General features: G+C 41.1%; 1 protein-coding gene across 7 annotated transcripts in view; it reads left to right on the forward strand.

Moving 5' to 3' along the window:
- The window catches only part of LOC145349012 (glutamate receptor 4), a 262,985-nt gene that overhangs the window by 226,759 nt on the left and 15,671 nt on the right, over positions 1 to 20,555 (forward strand). The window lies entirely within an intron of this gene.

The following is a 20,555-nucleotide window of genomic DNA, read 5'->3' on the forward strand; positions in this document are numbered from 1 at the left end:
CACTCTCTAAAAGTGGTGCAAGGATACACCACAAGGTTGATACTTGGTGTTAAAGAACTTATGAGGCATGTTTAGAAAATCCTAGGCTCTTGGTAATGAAGGGGAGTGGTTGAGAAGAGAAAGTGACAATGTTGGATTCTAAAAGGTCGGCCCTAACCTCTGTTTCTAGTTAAACTAGAGCTATCAGATAAAGAGAACCAGATACAAACTGGAGAAAGAATGGGTAATGCTGTTAAATATATGCTAAACTTTTCAGGAGTGGCATGGTGGCACAGTGGTTAGCACTGCTACCGCACAGTGCCAGGGTCCCAGCTTCACTTCTGGCTTTGGGTCACTGTCTGTGTGGAGTTTGCATGTTCTGCCTGTGTCTGTGTGGGTTTCCTCTGGGTGTTCTGGTTTCCTCCCACAGTCCAAAGATGTGTGGGTTAGGTTTATTGGCCATGCTAAATTGCCCCTAGTGTAAGGGGGATTAAAAGGAGAAATGCGTGGGGTTGCAGGTAATAGGGCCTAGGTGGGATTACAGTCAGTACGACTTGATGGGCTGAATGGCTTCCTTCTGTACTGTAGGGACTCTATGAATATCTGTAATGGTCCTCCTCTGGCAGAACATCTCTGGAATTATTCATGAGACAGTCAGATGTACTGGGGAGTTATCATTTTCTAGGAGGGGTGACAAAGATGAGCTGACAAGCCTCCTTTATTGTTTTACCTTTGCGATGCATCACTGCCATAGTTCACATAAATCAGAAGGCTTTCATTTCTTTAATGTGCAGTTGCGATGTAACCATTAATTTAGGATTCTATATATGAATGCCTGTTTTTGAGGGAATGGCTGTGATTCATCAGTCTGACAATATAAGCTGTTCCAAGTGCAGGTAAGGTTGGACTGCTGACTCCCAACTGCTGGGGAATTGAAGCTACATAACTGTGGCTCATCACACCTCTTCGCAACACACACTAGAACTGAGGTGTAATATAATGAAGTTCATTCCCAGACCAGGGTGATGATTAACCATTGAAAAAGCTCAAACAGCAGCTTAGTAATCATCACCATTCTGCCTGCTGCTCCACGAATGACCCCGGAAAGGTCGTCAACATTTTGCTGCACGCTGCTGAAAATTGCCATTGACAATGGCATCAGCATTCAGTTCACCAACGACGTGCCAGCACGAGGGATTAGGAATATAAAGTGGGTTACTGCTAACAAGGGAGAGGTGGTACCATTTGATTGATGGCTTCTTGTCTGAGCTAATGCAATGGAGCATTTGTCTTTTGTTTGCTGCAGTTACACAAATCCTGTTTGCTTTCCTGCATCTTGCCACCAAGAAGTCTCTATCTTAGAATCATAGAAACCCTACAGTGCAGAAAGAGGCCATTTGGCCTGAGTCTGCATCAGCTACAATCCCACCCAGGCCCTACACCCATATCCCTACATATTTACACACTAATTCCCCTAACCTACGCATCTCAGTACACTAAGGGGCAATTTTAGCATGGCCAACCAACCTAACCCGCACATCTTTGGACTGTGGGGGGAACCCGGAGCACCTGGAGGAAACCCATGCAGACACAAGGACAATGTGCGAACTCCACACAGAGAGTGACCCAAAGCCGGGAATTGAATCCAGGTCCCTGGAGCTGTGAAGCAGCAGTGCTAACCACTGTGCTACCGTGCTACCCACAACATGACAATATTGTCAATAATGTTGACAAAATAGGCCTAAGTAGCACTATGATTTAATTGGTTACAGTCAGGATGGCCAATAAGTGTAGCCCAAAACCTCAGAACAAATAAAAATACATTTATTTAACTTTCATATACATGTCCATGTAGGTACCGTAAGGGTCTCTGTGCCATTTTACAGTTTATATGTTTGACTATGATATATGTAAAATATGACTTATTTAGTCTAAAGATGTATGTGTTGCATCATGGAAGTGCCACTGCTATGTGAATTGATTCATTTTCTGCATATAGCTTTGGTCCACTCTTTTATACCTCTTCATGACCGGAGATCTGCATTGACGTTAGCCTGGGAGCTTAGCATCTTGACACAGTGAGAACACAATCTGAGACAAAAGCTCATGGCTTCAAGCCACACTCCTAAGTTTGAATACACAATCTAGGCTGACACACAGGGTGACATTTTCCTGGATATCAGCAAAGACCGATGTCAGGCGGGGAAGTGGCTTCTGATTCACCCATCCTGCCAGCAACTTAGAAACTGGAGGATCTGGGGCACCTTTTTTAAGGCCTCCCAGTGCACAGCAACCAAACCAGTTCACCCTGGAACACCCAGAGCATTGCCCAAGCAGTGCCTGGGTAATGCCAAGGTCATGATGTGGTGCCAGGTTAGTGCCCAGACAGTGTCAGGCTACTACCCAGAGAATATTTAGGCATGACCCTCACCCTTCTGAGCACTGCACTTTCCTGAACTTCCCTGGGAGTACTGCTCACCAGCTGCACACCATGGGAGACCAGTCGGACCTCATGTCACGCCATCATGGATGGATCTTTTGATGGGGTGGGGGATGATTCCAGTGCACAGGCTTGATAATGACAAGTTAATGTATTCAGAAGAGGGTCTCAATGTTGAACATGGGGAAATGCACCCCTGTTATTGACAGGGCAGCAGATAATTGCGTCATGCGTTCACACCGGCATAGAGCACAATTTTATACTTCTCGCTATACTTTCCATTCCTGTAGCCGAACCCACCTGTGAACGGGATTGGAAAATTCCCAGCTATAATCTATGGTTGAAACATGTAAGAACCTGAGGCTAATTAATAGGGTGGAGGTGGAGAGACTGGCTCCTGTCTTTGATTTGATTTGATTTATTAATGTCACATATATTAGTATACAGTGAAAAGTATTGTTTCTTGCATGCTATACAGACAAAGAACACCATGCATAGAGAAGGAAAGGAGAGGGTGCAGAATATAATGTTACAGTCATAGCTAGGTGTAGAGAAAGATCAACTTAATGCGAGGTAGGTCTCTTCAAAAGTCTGTTGTGGGAGAATCTAGAACTAGGGTATACTGTTTCAAAGTAAGGGCTCACCCACTTGAAATGGAGGCGATGCAAAATCTGTTCTCTCAAAGGGTCATGAGTCTTTGGAACTCTCTTCCTGAAAAGGCAGTGGAAACAGAGTCTTTGAATATGATTAAGGGAAGTTGGATAGATTCTTGGTAAGCAAGGGGGTGATAGGTTAGCTGGAGTCGGCAGAATACAGATTTGAGATCAGCCATGATCTCATTAAGTGGAGAGAGCAAGCTCGAGGTTCCAAATGACCTACTCCTGGTCCTTGTTTGTATGTTTGTAGTTCAACATTAAGGGAGTGTTACATTGATGGAGGTGCTGCCTTTTGGATGGCAGGCTGAACTGTAGCCTTCTCTGCCCGCTCAGAGCAGAATAAAAGACCCCATGGCACTATTACAAAGAGGAACAGGGGAGATCCCCCAGTGTCTGAAACAAAATGAATCCCTTAACCAACATCACTCAAAGCAGATTATCTGATAAATGCATTGCAGTTTGTGGAGCCTTGCTGAATGCAAGTTGAGCTATGCACAATAATAACTTCACTTTAAAAGTAACTCAATGGGTGCAAAGAGCTTTGAGGTGTTCTGAGGACATGAGAGATACTATATAACCACAAGTTCTTTCATTCTGCACCCAGTTAACAAGGCCAGTGGTTTTCATAGGCAAATGGCTATGAATTGCAAATACAATCCTCAAAACACAGGTTAAAAAAAACTGAGAAAATCACCTCTAAAAATTAGAATTTGAGTTATTTAAATAGAATAAACCTGTGGTCCATATTTTAAATTACTAGAAATGAAGAATGAAATTGTAATACTCTCATCAAAGAAATGGTATTTTACATTTCAGTTAATATTAATCAACAGCTGTGCTGGCTCACATGTCGATCAGGAGGTAACACATGAGAAAGAGAGAACATTATAATGTGATTTGTGCATCGACTTTGTCAAAAAGCACTTGGAAAACCTGCTCCTCTGCTCCATATAAACAACATGTAATTTTCATTCCCAGTAACACAAGTAAATAAACTGAAATTGAAATTCTAGCCCAGGTCTTTCCTGAAGTGTGTATGCCCAAATTTGGACACTATAGCCAGGCTGTGTTAGGTTTTATGTCGGTTGAGTATTTCCAGATTTTTAATGGTGTTCTGGGTGAAAGTTTCTGAGGTGTCACACAACATTAACCAGGGCTTATTGTAAAGTGTGGGTGTAGTGTCCAAGATTGCTGGTCCATTCAATTCAATGGACAGGACAGTAAATCACAGTTGGTGTTCCTGCAATTTTTCAATAAGCCACTAACTGCGTGCCAGAAATGTTCACCGTCTGTCATGGCAGCTAAACACTTGAATACCAATTTGCTGTCCCAAGTGTTTTTGCTTTGAGCTTCACTGTGAGTTGAAGAAGACTGGGATCTGAATATTTAAGGGTATTTTACATTTCAGAAGGATGGGAAGGAAGAAAAGGAGATAGGTCAGATGATTGGGAAAGCTGTAAAAATTCGCAAAGGATCACAAAAAAAGAGAGAAATTGGAGTATGAGAGAAAACTACCAAAAAATACAAAAACAAACAGTAAAAGCTCCTACAAGTATATAGAAAAGAAAAGAGTAGTTAAACGGAGCATTGATCCTTTAGAGGGTGAGACTGAGGAATTAATAATAGGAAATTAGGAAATGACCGGGGTTTTAACAAGTATTTTGTATCAATCTTCGCAGAAGAGGACATATAAGGTATTCCAAAAATATAGAAAATCAAGATGCTGAAGGGAGGAGGGGAACTTAAAAAAACCACCATCACTAGCGAGAGAGTAATGCTCATCCAACAAGACTGACAAATCCTCTGATCTGATAGCCTGTGTACTAGGGCCTTAAACAGAATGTTGGAGAGATTGTGAATGCAAAGGTCCCCATGGATTAGAAAACTGCAAACGTAACACATCTGTTCAAGAAAGGAGGGAGGCAGAAAGCCGGTAACTATGAGCCAGTTAACCTAACATTTGTCATTGGGAAAATGCTAGAATCCATTACTAAGGATGTAATGGCAGGGTATTTAGACAATCATTATACAATCAGGCAGAGTGAACATGATTTGTGAAAAGGAAATTGTGTTTGACAAAGAGTTCCTTGAGGATATAACAAGCAGCTCGGATAAAGGTGTACCTGCAGATTTCGTATATTTGTATTTCCAAAAGGCATTTGATAAGGTGCCACATAAAGGGTCATTACATAAGATAAGAGTTTATAATGTTGAGAGAGTAATGGATTGAGGACTGGCTAATTAACAGGAGGCTCACAATACCAAGTTAAAGTCCAACAGGTTTGGTAACACAAGCCACTAGCTTTTGGAGCGCTGCCCTTTCATCAGGTAAGTGGGATTTCAGTTCACAAACAGGGCATATAAAGACACAAACTCAATTTACAAAATAATGGTTGGAATGTGAGTCCTTACAGGTAATCAAGTCTTAAAGTACAGACAATGTGAGTGGAGAGAGGGTTAAGCACAGGTTAAAGAGATGTGTATTGTCTCCAGCCGGGACAGTTAGTGAGATTTTGCAAGGCCAGGCAAGTCGTGGGGGCCTCAGGATGGCCTCAACCGGGATCTTGGGTTCATGTCACACTATCTGTAATCCCCACAACTTGCCTGGGCTTGCAAAATCTCACTGACTGTCCTGGCTGGAGACAAAACTCATCTCTTTAACCTGTGTTTAACCCTCTCTCCACTCACACTGTCTGTACCTTTAAGACTTGATTACCTGTAAAGACTTGCATTCCAAACATTATTTTGTAAATTGAGTTTGTGTCTTTATATGCCCTGTTTGTGAACAGAACTCCCACTCATCTGCTGAAGGGGCAGCACTCCGAAAGCTAGTGGCTTGTGCTACCAAATAAACCTATTGGACTTTAACCTGGTATTGTGAGATATCTTACTGTGTTTACCCCAGTCCAACACTGGCATCTCCACATCATAATTAACAGGAAACAGAGAGTTAGGATAAATGTGTTATTTCTAGGTTGTCAAACTGTAACTAGTGGAATGTCACAGTGATCAATGCTGAACCCCCAACTACTTATAATCTGCATCAATGAGTTTGATGTAGAAATCGACTGCATTGTAGCCAAGTTTATTGATGATATAAATATAGGTCGAAAAGCGAGGAGGATATAAAAAGTTTGCAGAGGGATATGGATAGTGAATTAAGTGAATGAGCAAAAAAATTGGCAGACGGGGTATAATGCAGGAAAATGTGAGAATGTCCATTTTGGCAGGAAAAGCAGAATATTATTTAATATTGGAAACTGCCTTATAGTGTGATGCAGAGGCACCTGGGTGCCATTCTATATGAATCATAAAAAGTCAGCATCCAGATACAGCTAGTAATTAGAAAGGCAAATTAAATGCTGGTCTTTATTGCAAGGGGGATGGAATATAAATGTTAAAGTTTTGTTGCAACTATACCGGGTGCTGGTGAAATGGCACCTAGATTTTGTGTACAGCTTTGGTCATATTAACTACAAAGGCACATAATTACGTTGGGAGCAGTTCAGAGAAGGTTCACTTCACTGATTCCTGGGAGGAAGAGTTTTTCTTATGACAATAGATAGAGCACGTTGAGCCTATATTCCCTGGTTTTCCCTGATTGGGGAATCCAGAATCCGGATATTCCGTGCAATCTGCCGCGTATTTTGCAGCAGCGGAAGTTTCCCGCCATTGATGGATCTTCCAGTCCTGCCATTATCAATGGGGTTTCCTATTGGATGCACCCCTCACTGCTGGGAAACTCATGGCAGGATGTGCTATCAGCAGGGCAGGAAGGTCCCACTGTGTGAACAGCTGGAAAATTCCAGCCACACTCTCAGGAGATAGAGAAGACCATTTAGGGCTGACATGAGGAAACATTTCTTCATTCAGAGGGTAGTGAACATATGGTATCTCTACCACAGAAGGCTGTGGAGGCAAAGTCACTGAATGTAATCAAGAAAGAGATGGACAATTTTTTAGATGTTAATTCCATCAAGGAGTATGGGGAGGAAGCGGGAATTTGGCATTGAGATGGCAGATGAACCGTGATCATATTGAATAACAGAGCACGCTCAAAGAATGATTGACCTGCTCCTGCTCCTAGTTTCTATGTTCCTATATTCATTGGAAAATGCTGGAAAATCTCAGCAGGCCTGGCAGCATCTGTAAGGAGAGAGAAGAGCTATTGTTTCAAGTCCAGATGAACCAAGGGTCATTAGAACTCAAAACATCAGCTCTTCTCCTTACAGATGCTGCCAGATTTACTGAGATTGTCCAGCACTTTCTCTTTTGGACATATTTTTGATTGATAGAGGAGGAATGGATTGGGAGGGGCAGGGAGAAGAGCAGGAAAGTGGAAGTAAGGTCTCAAATCACACCAGCCATGATCTTTTCAAAAAGCTGAACAGGCTGGAAGGGCTGAATGGCCTACAGCTGCCCTTATTTCTTATGTGAGGGAAGTCAAGTGCTAGGGAATGGAACACCTTTCTTTTGAAGTTAATGTCACGACTGAGCGATCGTCAGTAATGTTTAGCATTGTTAGTCACACAAAAGGATCTTCTCTTTTCAAGCCTGATGATTTGTTTCAAAACACCAATATAGCATCAGATCATCACTCTTTGTGTTCCTGTTGGTTTGGTGCATAGATCTACGAGAGAGAGAATAAAAATATTTCAGCTTGGAAATCACAATCAATGGTATTATTTTGCAAACACTTTAAGGATGTATTAAATTTCTCTCTCCCTGCTATTTTGACAGAGGCATTAACACAGCTCCTGTTAAAATAACAGAAACATTTGACATGATCACATTAAGTATTCACACAGAAACATCACTGACAGCAATTTCTAGACTAACATCTTTTAACATCCGTCAAAATAAATATATTACAAATTGAGTTTGCACTAAGTAACTGGTGCAATTAGCAACTTTTAAATTGTGAATACACTTCATTATGTTGCAAGGAAGCAAAATATAAAGATGGTACGTGTGTCATTCAGCATTGAATGTCATAATGAGAGACCAAATTGTTCATTAATCAAAGCATAAAGCTCTGTAAATGGTTGTCAGCCCAGGCTCTTGCTCATGAAAAGTGCAGCTGGAAGGCGTGTTTGTATTAGCACCTATTGAACACACATCTGTGTTCATTTTTGAGTCAGATCTCTGTCAAAATTGAGAATATCACATGACTGCAGGACATTACTGTCGCATTCATAGCCTCGGCAAAGTCTCATCTGAAAGCAGCCAGCTTTATTTAAATTTGCTATGTGTTTTGCAAACTGATATTTAAAACCATTGAAAAATCAACCGTGTTTGTTTGAGCAGCTTCCAGGCACTCAGTTTTAATTTGAAATGTTCTTTTTCACACTACTTCCTGCCTCTTGAAAAATTTCCGCAGTTTTGAGAGCAAGCCATAAATCCCAGGTCAATCAACCCAGAATACAAAATTGCAGCCAGAATCTGATAACGCTGTCGTATATAATTTGATGACATATTCTCACTGTTTGAATCAGGCACGCAATCATTTCTGCTTATACTTTCAGTCCTTGCTGACCTCTATATGTCTTTGATTGCAGGCATTGATGCTCACTAACATTTATTGTGGGCTGCAATCTCAAGCAGTGTTTTTGTTTTGAGCATAAGTGTTAAAAGTACATACCGGTCACAGATCCTGGGTGCATCCAGGCTGCAACTGTGCTGTCTTGGGATGATGTAAATCGCCCTGTTAGTTGGCCTGAAACATAAACCTCTCTCAATCTCTCTCCCTCCCTTTACATCACTCCTTAAAATCTACCTCTTTAACCAAGGTTTTGGTCACTTATCCCACTATCTCCTTCTGTGTCTCAATGTCAAATTGTGTCTGCTGGCATTCCTTAGGAAATCTTTACTATGTCAAAGGTGCCATATAAATGCAAGTTGTTGTTGGTGTTGTAAGAAGGATGTTGGGATGGCTGCATGCTTAACATTGCAGGAGAGCAAAAGAATAGAAACATAGAAAATAGGAGCAGCAGTAGACTATTTGGCCTTTCGAGCTTGCTCTGCCATTCGGCTTGATTATGGCTGATCATCAAATTCAATATCCTAACCCCGTCTATCCTAATGATAACACTAAATCCTAGCTCATGTAATATCCCACAGCTAAACGGACAGCAGTGAGGTTCAGAAATTTCAGGTCGACGTGGGTGTACTGGAGGGGGTAGTGTCCGATGGCTGTGTCCGAATGGTGAGACCCAGGCTGCCTCTGATATTTACTTCAGGCCTGATTTCCATCAAGCTGCATGGTGTGAGTGGCCAGTTTAGAGTTGATGAATATCGTCCACTGTTGGCATTGCAGCAGCCTTGAAGTAAGGGAAGCTGGGTGGAGGGGAAATAGAGCTTGGGAGGGAGGTCAGAAACTAGGGTGAATATGGTGGAATGTCAGGACAGGGAACAAAACTAAAGCTAGAGGAGTAAACAGTGGCTGAGGAGACAGTCCAAAATCCAGGGGAATGCTGAATGGGGACCAGGGACTGAGATTCAAAGCCAAAAGTGGAGAGACTTGGAGGTCAAGGAATGAACCCTGAAACCACTTTCATGAGAAAGGACATTTAGAAGGTAGCTCACCTTCTCAAGGGCAATTTGGGAAGGGCAATAAATGCTGATCTAGCCAGTGCCACTCACATCCCACGAATGAATTTTTAAAAAGTACATGGAAAAAGATTAATCCAGAAAGTTTATTTAAGTTTCACAGTGGGAGAAAGACAAATGGGCACAGATTCAAACTACTAAACATTAACTAGAGCTAGGGTAGTAAGGGCATGGAATGCCCTGCCTGCAGCAGTTGTGGACTCGCCAACTTTAAGGGCGTTCAAATGGTCAGTGGATAGGCATATGGATAGCATTGGATTAGTTTAGATTAGAGGGTCATTAGATTGGTTTCACTGGTCGGCGCAACATTGAGGGCCGAAGGGCCTGTACTGCGCTGTAATGTTCTATGTCCTATGTTCTAGAATTGATACCTAAAAGAATAAAGATTTGCATTTGTATAGGGCCTTTCATGCATGCAGAGAATTAACAATGGGACGGCATGGTGGCACAGTAGTTAGCACAGCTGCCTCACAGGGCACTAACTTAGCATACTCATCATTCATGCAGATAGGTGGAGCAGAAGAATAACACTGGGGAGGGTGGCATGGTGATGCAGTGGTTAGCATTGCTGCCTCACAGCATGAAGGACCTGGGTTCAATTCCAGCCCAAAAGGGTTGTGACAGTCAGAGGCAAAACACTGCAGCCTCAGAACATCACTGCATCAGTTGCTCAGCTCAGTCATACTTAACTGCTTCACCAATGACTATCCTTCCATTATAAGGTAAGATCGGGAGTTGGACTGGTCAACGACGATTCCTCAGTGTTTCAATTCTGTTCATAACTTTTCTGATAACTGAGACATCCATGCCAACCTAAACAGCCAGACCTAAAAAGTGGTTAGACTTGTGCTGATATGTGACAAGTAACATTCGGACCATAGAAATACCAGTTGATGGCCATACTAAGCATGAGAAAGCCTAAATATCTCCCCTTGATCTGAAACAACTGTAGAACAACTATTCCAGGAACAGGGCACTAGTTTAGTATGCTTATCATTCACACAGATAGGTGCAGCAGAAGAATAACATTTGAGGAAGGTGGCGTGGTGATGCAGTGGTTAGCACTGCTGCCTCACAGGGGACCCAGGTTCAATTCCGGCCTTGGGTCACTGACTGTGCGGAGCCTGCACGTTCTCCTCGTGCCTGCTTGGGTTTCCTCCAGGTGCTCCGGCTTCCTCCCACAGTTCAAAGATCTACTGGTTCAGTGCATTGGTCATGCTAAAATTGTCAATGATCAGAGTAAATATGTGGAGTTACAGGGATGACTGGGATTGTTGTAAGCTCGATGGGCCAAATGGCCTCCTACTGCACTGCTGGGATTCTATGAGCTACACTTCTGGGAGCATTCTAAAGATTAAATACCTTAGAACTATTTCAGGGATATTTGAGAAAGACTTTGGTATAACAAAGGAAAGTGTAGGTTTGTTTTGGATGATTGAATTAAGATAGGGTGAATGGCTTGCTTCACTAGCCGCCGCAGCATGTGATAAAGGATTTTAGGCCGTCACAAGTTTCTAGACGGGACTCTGCGGTAAAATTACTCACAGGCTTATAATATTGCTGCCGGCAGCAATCTATTTTACTGACAAAATAATGTGCTCCTGGATTCCAAAAGGTGACTGCTTCATACACTAAATTGTAAGAACATGAATTAAATGAATTAAAATGTAAAACCTGGAAGACATCAAGAGGTAAGGGTCTACATGACAGTATTTATTCTAGAAGTATCTTTTCCTTTAAATAAATGCTAATATTCTTTTGAGGTAAAATTTGCTTTGAGAAGAAAAATGGGGCATCAGGGAGGGGAGGGGTTGTGGCTCAGGGTTTAGTCATGTAGGCTTCCAATGATGAAGGATACTCCTTCAAAACTCAAACAAAATCATTTTTCTTAACCCTTCCATTTTGCTTTAACTTTATTCAGTTTCCAAAGCCTCCCTAAAATCTACTCTTGGATCTTGGGTGGGCTTTTCCAGCCCCACTTGCCCCAAAATCAGAAAATCTCACCCAAGGACAGTGGACCTTTGCATTGTCCGCCCCCTTGTTGTCAGGGGGAAAATTCCCCCCTTGTCGTCGTCATGTCCCCATACTGTGTTCATAATTATTCCAATTCCTACACAGATCCAAAATGTGCACCTTCTTACAGGGTGCCATTGAGAGATTCTCCTATGTTCAAGCCATTATAATGATGTATGCTGGCCATTTTGCAAGTGTGAATAGACACCTGCAAAGGAGTGCTGTTGGTAACTTTGACAAATATAAGCACTGTATTTTAGCGGTCTGAGCAATAATGAAGTGGGATGATGTATCAACTGCAAAACATCCCCATTCTATTCTTTTACTTTATGTTGTTGCACCAAATACCAGCTTGATACCATCCCTTTCCAAAAGCCCTTTCGAAAAGTTTCTATTCAATCTGCTTCCACCAACCTTTCTGGCAGTGCATTCTGGATGATAACAATTAATTGCATAAACATTATTTCTTCATCTCCACTTTGATTATTTTGCCAATGACCTTAAATCTGGTTATTCACTCTCCTACCAATTAATAGTTGCTCCTTTTCTACTCTAGCAAAACATTTCATAATTACTACTTTTGGTGAGCAATTAAATAGAACAATTTTAGCACAGATTCTTTTTGTAACTTTTGAATCTCTGGCACGGAGATTTTTAATGTCTGGCACAGGTCATCAAATGTCAATTAAGATCTAAGGGGTTCCTTTTAACCCCATCACCCAACAATAAGGATGCATGAGAGGGGTTAAGATCAGGCCAAACCTGCCTGAGGCCGCACTATTCCCTCCTGACAATGCATCAACTTTGAAGTTAGCCAAAGTTCCCACAACAGGCAAGCGAGGGCCTAACATAAATGTACAGGTTGAGGCCCAGTGATTCCACCTTTCCTGTGACATGATTTTTATGAAGGCTTGGGGAGACCTGCTCAGTGTAAGAGCTGCCAGAGAAACTTGGCAGGATATAGTAGCGATCAGAGCAAGCCAAGATAAGTAACTGCTCGAACGAACAGGAAGAAATTCTCAAACATCTCTTGCCTCGAGTGTCTTTCTTTCTCTCCATATTGGTATCAGTTTGAGAAACATCCCCACCCCAGTGTTTACCTTCTGCTGGGTCTCATTGCTTTTTGACCCTTCCAGCTAGGTCGTGTTTCTGACCGGCTTCAGCTGGATGTTCAGTAAAATTAAATCAAATGATGAACAGTCATTAAGATTGGTTAGTTTTCCACATCACTGGACTTCCTGGGTGCACTCATTAAGAAGTCTCACAACACCAGGTTAAAGTCCAACAGGTTTATTTGGTAACAAAAGTCACTAGCTTTCGGAGCGCTGTCCCTTCGTCAGGTCAGTGGGAGTTCTATTCACAAAGAGGGTATATAAAGACACAAACCCAATTTACAAAATAATGTTGGACTTTAACCTGGTGTTGTGAGACTTCTTAATGTGTTTACCCCAGTCCAATGCCAGCATCTCCACATAATGACTACATTATTTTATAAATTGAGTCTGTGTCTTTATATGCCCTGTTTGTGAATAGAACTCCACTCACCTGACGAAGGGACAGCACTCCAAAAGCTAGTGGCTTTTGCTACCAAATAAACCTATTGGATTTTAACCTGGTGTTGTGAGACTTTTTAATGTATTTACCCCTGTCCAATGCCGGCATCTCCACATCATGACTTCTTGGGTATGCCAACCAGTTCAAGGTTTGCATACACTATCCTTGCCCACTCCTCTGTCCTTTAAAATCAGGGCCCAGTTTTTTATGTTTTAATTACCTAATATATTATTTTCATTGTTTACTAGTTCTGTCTACTCAACATACATAGTTGCCCGATAAATAACCCACTGGATAAATGCACTGCTCCATTATGGACTGAATAGTAAAAAAGCAAATTATTGCAGATGCTGAAATCTGAAAACGAAAGGGAAAATGCTGGAAAATCTCAGCAGGTCTGGCAGCATCTGTAAGGAGAGAAAAGAGTTGATGTTTCAAGTCCAGATGACCCTTTGTCATAGCTGACAAAGCTTTGATCTTATGGCCATATGGAATGGGGATGAGAAAAATATCAGCCATGATTGAATGGCGGAGCATACTCAGTAGGCTGAGTGGCCTAATTCTGCTCGTATGTCTTATAGTCTTATCGGACCTGCTGAGATTTTCCAGCATTTTCTCTTTCAGACTGAGCAGTACTTCGCAGGAAGGTCACATGTTCAATCTCCCAGTTATGAAATCATAGAATCACGCATCAGAGAAATTGGACCATCATGCCTGTGCCACTTCCCTCATTCATTCCCCATAATCTTGCAAATTAATGGACATCTACCTTGACATCGTGGAGCTGTTGCAATGGGTTCTGGTGATCTTAGATTGAGCAGGAGCAAGATCAATCAAGGTTTCCAGTCTTGTTGGAAAATGCCCATTGAGTAAGAATCAACCATTGTTAAATAATCCACTAACAATCTGAGGAAAGGGCACCCAGACTCAAAATGTTGGCTCTATTCTCTCTCCACAGATGCTGTCAGACTTACTGAGATTATTTTAGCATTTTCTGTTTTTAAATCCTCTAACACTCATTGCTTAAGTTCATGTCAAGAATATCCATTTAGAAGAAGTACTCGAGCTACCCTGGCTGATCTTTTAGACTAAATGAATAAGATTACATGTACTAACTCATGCCAGTTTGGCTAAGGTCACTTACCTTAGTTGACACCTTCAGGAGAGGAGGGAAAGATTTAATTTCTTTTAAAACTTGTCAAGCCCATACATTTTGGAAACTGAAAAATTATTTTCTAAACAAACCTGGTGAGTGCATTTAAAAGGGTTTTATGTTTTTAATTTAGTGTTCGATATCAAGATGAGCTGGAAATCGATTTCTCCATTCTTCCGTTTATGAATACTCAGATTGCCTTAAACATTTTACCAGCCTTTTAACGAGGGAAGAAAATGCCCTTTAGATAGAGGCGTTCAATAATGTTTTAGTCTATAGCACTATTCATTTTCACCCAAGTATTGAAGTAGCTGGCTACAGGAAAGGCATTTTTAGATAGAAGATGTGTTGAAGTGGAGCAAAACTCATTAGAGTGCCTGTTTATTTAATCAATAACATTGTAGACTCGAGATCTATAGGGACATGTAGAAAATGAAATAACAATGAGATTTTGAGAAGGTAAGATAGGGGATTTTAAAAATGTTTTTGATGGTGTGTCAGCACATATACCATACTTTGACAAAATGAACAAGAAGCCCAGTAATGATACCACCAACGTGTGGGGGCCAGATTTTCCTGCCCCGAGTTGGGATGGAATGAAGGCAGGACAGGAAAAATGGCTACAATGTTACACAACTGCCCCCTTTTCTGCCTCCCACATTTTCCCGAGGTTGGGAGAAGGAAGAGCCTTTGGAACCCCTTCCTATCAAGTAGGCAATTTAGATCATTGTGGACTCATTAAGATCTTGTCTCCGGTACATTGTTCAACTTTCAGCAGGTTGGCCAAATTTCAGCAGCTGTCGAGAATCAGACCAGCTCAGTGGAGGCAGACTTGGAGCTGACTGTAAGCTTGTGTGAGAAAATGCAACTGTTTCAAGTAGCACTGAAAAGGCTAAGCATTAGCAGATGGGTCTTATCCAGTTATGTATAAAATTCACTGATTTTGAAAACATATTAGCTGCCTACCTTGTCCTGGGATCCAGTCCTCCTGTTCCCTGATTCAGGCCAAAACATGGCCCACTTCCCTAGTGTCCCGTAGTGTCCTGTTCCCAGCCTCTGAGGGAAAAATCCATCCCAAGGACAATAAACTGACAGTCCATCTTCGGAACAGTATTTAACACTTCTAAAGAAGACTATCTAGTTTTGGGACAGGCCATTCAGAGGATATAAAGAGCCTTGCAGGTGATTCAGACAAGTTGACTGGGTGAGCAAGTACATAGCAGATGCAGAATAACATGATAGGTGTGAGGTTATCAGCTTCGGTCAGAGAAACAGACATGGCAGTGGATCATTGATGGTGATGGATTGGGAAATGATGCTGAAAGCAAACATACAGGCGCAGCAAGCAGTTAGAAAGGCAAATGGAATGTTGGTCTTCATTGCAAGAGGATTTGAATACAGGAACAAGACTATCTTACTGCAGCTGTACAGGGCCTTCGTGAGACCACACCTGAAGTATTACGTGCAGTTTGGGTCTCCTTAGGAAGAATATACTTGCCATAGTGAGACTGCAGTGAATGTTCAGCATCCTGATCCCTGGGATGGCAGAATTGTCATTATGAGGAGAGATTAGATTGACTAGGCCTGGATTCACTGGAGTTTAGAAAAATGAAAGGGAAATTTCATTGAAACATAAAATTCTGACAGGGCTGGACAGATCTCAATGCAGGAATCTTGGGCGGGATTTTCTGATTGCGTTCACCCCAAGACTGGATAATCCAGCCCAAGGTCAACAGACTTCTGCATGGTCCTGTCCCGCCCATTACGATTCCCGTGGCTGTGGTGGGGGGTTGGGGACGTACAACACAGCACTGTGATACAATTGTTAGCACTGCTGCCTCACAGCGCTAGGGACCGGGGTTCGATTCCCAGCTTGGGTCACTGTCTGTGCAGAATCTGCACGTTCTCCCTGTGTCTACTTGGGCTTCCTCCACTTTCCTCCCACAGTCTGAAAGACATTCTAGTTAAGTGCATTGGCCATGCTAAATTCTCTCTCAGTGTACCCAAACAGATACTGGAGTGTGGCAACTAGGGTATTTTCACAGTAACTTCATTGCAGTGTTAATGTAAGCCTACTTGTGGCTGGTAATAAACTTTAAACTGTAACAAGAATCACAGTTCAGGATATGGGTTACATCATTTAGGAATGAGATGAGGAGAGATTTCTTCACTGAGGGTAGTGAACCTGTAGACCAGTGAAAGCTTTAGAGGCCAAGTCACTGAATATATTAAAGAAGGAAACAGATAGATCTCTAGATATTAAAGGCATTAATGGTACGGGGAGTTGGTTGGAATACAGTGTTGAGATAGAGCTATGATCATATTGAATGGCAGAGCAGGCTCAAGAGGCTGAATGGCCTACTCCTGCTCCTATTTTCTATCTATGTTACTGCAATTAGGTAGTGCCCAATTATGTCAGCTGATACAAGCTATTACTATAGACCATTGATAGGTCTCAAGTAGCCATAAATCCTGTCATATTCCACAGATTATTGGATTACTTTCAATATAAAGTACCCCAGATCTAATTGTGTTCTTTTTGCACGTCAGTCCACTGATACGTTAATAAATTGAAACTCCCTTTACTTGTCTTAATTGACTATATCACTCCCTAGAGAAAGACTAATGGTTATAGGTTTGCCATATTTCTGTATAAAATAGTCTTCCTCTTAATACCCTTTTCCTTAAATCCCAATAAAATTGGACTGTGGAATTTATTAGTTGCACAAAATACGATTCCCAATTATCATCTTGCATTTAATACAATTTCATTTGTCAGCAGAGTATTAGATTTGTAACTAGAAACACCCTCAAGAAATATATTTCCTCCATATGTTAATTTTAGCAAAACATTACCATGAGTATAAAGCAACGTGTCCTGCATTGGTACATTGTATTGATTTTGATCTTTAGTAGACATTAGCAACAAGAGGAAAATAAACCTTTTCCAATCCTTAGATCTTTTTCTTATAGAAATATGTAAAATGCTAACATTTAATCACTCGACCAGCCCATACTTGCAGAACCCCAGACAAAACAACTACAGTTAGATGTGTTTTGCGAGTAGGCAGCACTTGCTGAACAATCCTAAGGACACCAGTAGATACACTAACTACCAATTTGCACGGATCAATTGAACCTTCAGTGTGACTTATTTATGCTTGCTATAAGTGACATACATTCATTTGCAGAGACCCATTTTCTGCAAGCAAAGGGAATCTGTTCAAGTCTTGTGCCTTTTTTGAATTACTCAGAGGTACAGAGAGCCTATAGTTAGTTCCCTTTCCTTTCCCCATAGATGTGTCTCAGCCAATCAGAGTCAACTTGCTACCAATTAGCCAATTCTTCTGTACTATAAATTGTGGTGATCGTTTGAAATTTGGCATTCTTGCATTTGTCCTGATGAGTGCAAGACAAAAAGCTTCAGCAATGTGTCTCTCATTTCAGCAATAATATTTAAATGTATGACTGTATGAATGCTCATAAATAAATGTACTCTCAATACAGCATGGAAAAATTTTTCACTTTGTTCATTGATTTGCATGAGTAACAATGTGGTCCCACATTCATGAAAAAATACCAAAACCAAAGTACTAAGTTTAAATTTTATGAATATCGGGGTAGAATTTTCAGAATAATTTTCTATGATAGGAATGTTTTTTACAGTTTAAGATGTAAGGTCTTCCTGTGCTGCTTCTAAGGAAACATTATTGTTATGTAGTGATTGTACATGTGGTGTTTCTTATTTTGTTCTCTGTACATTCATTGTCTCAATAAATTAATATTTGCCATATCTTCATGTTTTGGTTTCTTGTATCATTCTATCTTTTGTCTTCTGTCTTTCTCTCCCTCCGTTCTTGTGATTGTGCTGTGATTTCACATTACAGTTTAATTTTCCTATTTTCAGTAACTAAGTAAATATCATCAATGGTGTCTAGTTACTTCTTTAGCACTGTGTTGTCAGGAGAGTTGCATTTTAAAGCAGCAGTGTCCTGTTTCATTGGCTCATGTATTTGAGATCACCCCCCCCCCACCCCCCCCACTGATACAACTGTCTCTTGTGAAATGATTTAGATACTTACCTTGTCTTTTGAATTCTGCACACCATAACATATTTGTTGCTTTAGTTTACTCAGTATTTTGTGAAAATCATTGGTGCCATTTTAATGTGTACAAACCGACAAAGCATTTTTGAAATGTAGATAGCTTCCCTGTGAGAAATATTTTTTGAGAAAAGCAAGTCAATGTTTTAAATGTTTCTTATGTCTTTTTAATCGCTTTCTTTTTAAGGTCAATTCTCTGGAAAATTGTGTTGACAGCCTCAGGGGTTGACAACCTCAGTATGTCCACTGTAAGGACGCTGCAGCTTTAAGATAGCTTCTTCAGCATGACTATGTGTGGTACATGCACTCTATGTCTTAAATGGCCACTGTGTTGATGTGCTTATTACAGAGTCTAGCATCTATTTGATGACCATAACCATAAGCATTATGTAAATTCAAGTCTGGCAATGTTCCAATTGAATGCTTTCAATGGCATGAAGAACAGTGTATTCTCAGCTTGTGGATTTTAAACCTTTTTGTTTTCAAAATTGGCACCATTGCATCAGTCGTAATACCTTAAACATGAAAATTTGCAGTATCCAAGGAGAATGGGACTGTTTTGGTAATGAGGAGGAGCTCTTACTGTCTGGTTTCCCTCTGGCTTTTCCTTTCCAAATATTGTCAGTGTACTACTGCACCAGTTAGGTTGTTTCCCATGCTTACTGAAAGCAGCAGAAAGATAGTAGAAGATATCAGTAATTTTCCTTAGCTTCACATATGAAAGGATTGGAGTCCACTAGTGTTGCCACAGTCCACTTTGCAAGTGAAATATCAGTATATTTCCAGAATGTAAATGTTATAAAGTGGATTGTTAGTTGTGGGAATTGCTACAGTATTCAAAAGATTTTCATAAATAGCAAAGGAAACTTAAACTGTGATCCCATCATTTGCTTTTTGTCACAACTTGTATAATTGGGTCCAAAAGAGAAATGCTGGAAAATCTCAGCAGATCTGGCAGCATCTGTAAGGAGAGAAAAGAGCTGACATTTTGAGTTCAAATCACTCTTTGTCAAAGCTAAAAGGTTTAGAAAATGGGAGATATTTATACTAAAGGGTTAGGGAATGAAAGATGAGTCATAGCCGCAAAAACAAGGGAAAGGGCTGCTAATGGCAGTCCATAGAAAGAATAGAAGATGTGAATGGCCAAACAGCGGAGAAGGTGAAATCAGAGGCTAAACTGTGACAGATGAAGATAATGGAGGGGTTGGGGGAGATGGGTGGAAGAGAGGCAAACTTAAGAAAAATGAGAGAAAGGGGAAGCAGAGGGGGAGAAAAGATACGGAAAAGTGAATAACAGTCCCATAGAGTCCCTATAGTTTAGAAGGAGAACATTCAATGCATCACGTCTGCACCGATCACAATCCCACCCAGGCCCTATTCTTATAATCCTATATATTTTCCTTGCTAATCCCCCTGACACCAGGGTCAATTTAGCATGGCCAATCAACCTAACCCGGACATCTTTGGATTGTGGGATGAAACCCAAGCACACAGAGGAAACCCATATAGACACGGGAAGAATGTGCAAACTCCATACAGACAGTGGCCCAAGCCAGGAATCGAATCCAGGCTCTGGGCACTGTGAGGCAGCAGTGCTAACCACTGTGCCGCCCTCAAATGTTGGAGGGTGTGGGGACAATAAAGAAATAAAAGATAGAGAACATTTAAAAATTAAATAAAATGAAAATATTGGATGGTGGCAACATGGCTGAATAGAATGCAGGGAGTGGAGGCAGCACTGCTATATTTGGTAAAGTGTTGCTTGGAATGAATGGAAATTGGAATCATATGACTTTACTATTCCTTCTCAATGTGATCTTACCAGAAGACCACATAGACATGTAACAGGCAGTGAGAGGCAACACGAGTAACTGCTCCTATGATCAAAACAACCTTTTTTAAGCTATTACCATTGAGCTGGTTGAGAAAACAGAAGCGTTTTTAATAAAGGTTTGTTATTTGAATTTGAAATGTTTAAGTTACAGTGTGGGGAGATAACAACATTTCTGAACTGACAGCCTACGATGCAAAGGGCTGTAATTTGTTAA

The sequence above is a fragment of the Carcharhinus amblyrhynchos genome, chromosome 10 (assembly GCF_965287045.1).
Source record: "Carcharhinus amblyrhynchos chromosome 10, sCarAmb.v2.hapA, whole genome shotgun sequence".
NCBI classification, from domain to species: domain Eukaryota; kingdom Metazoa; phylum Chordata; class Chondrichthyes; order Carcharhiniformes; family Carcharhinidae; genus Carcharhinus; species Carcharhinus amblyrhynchos.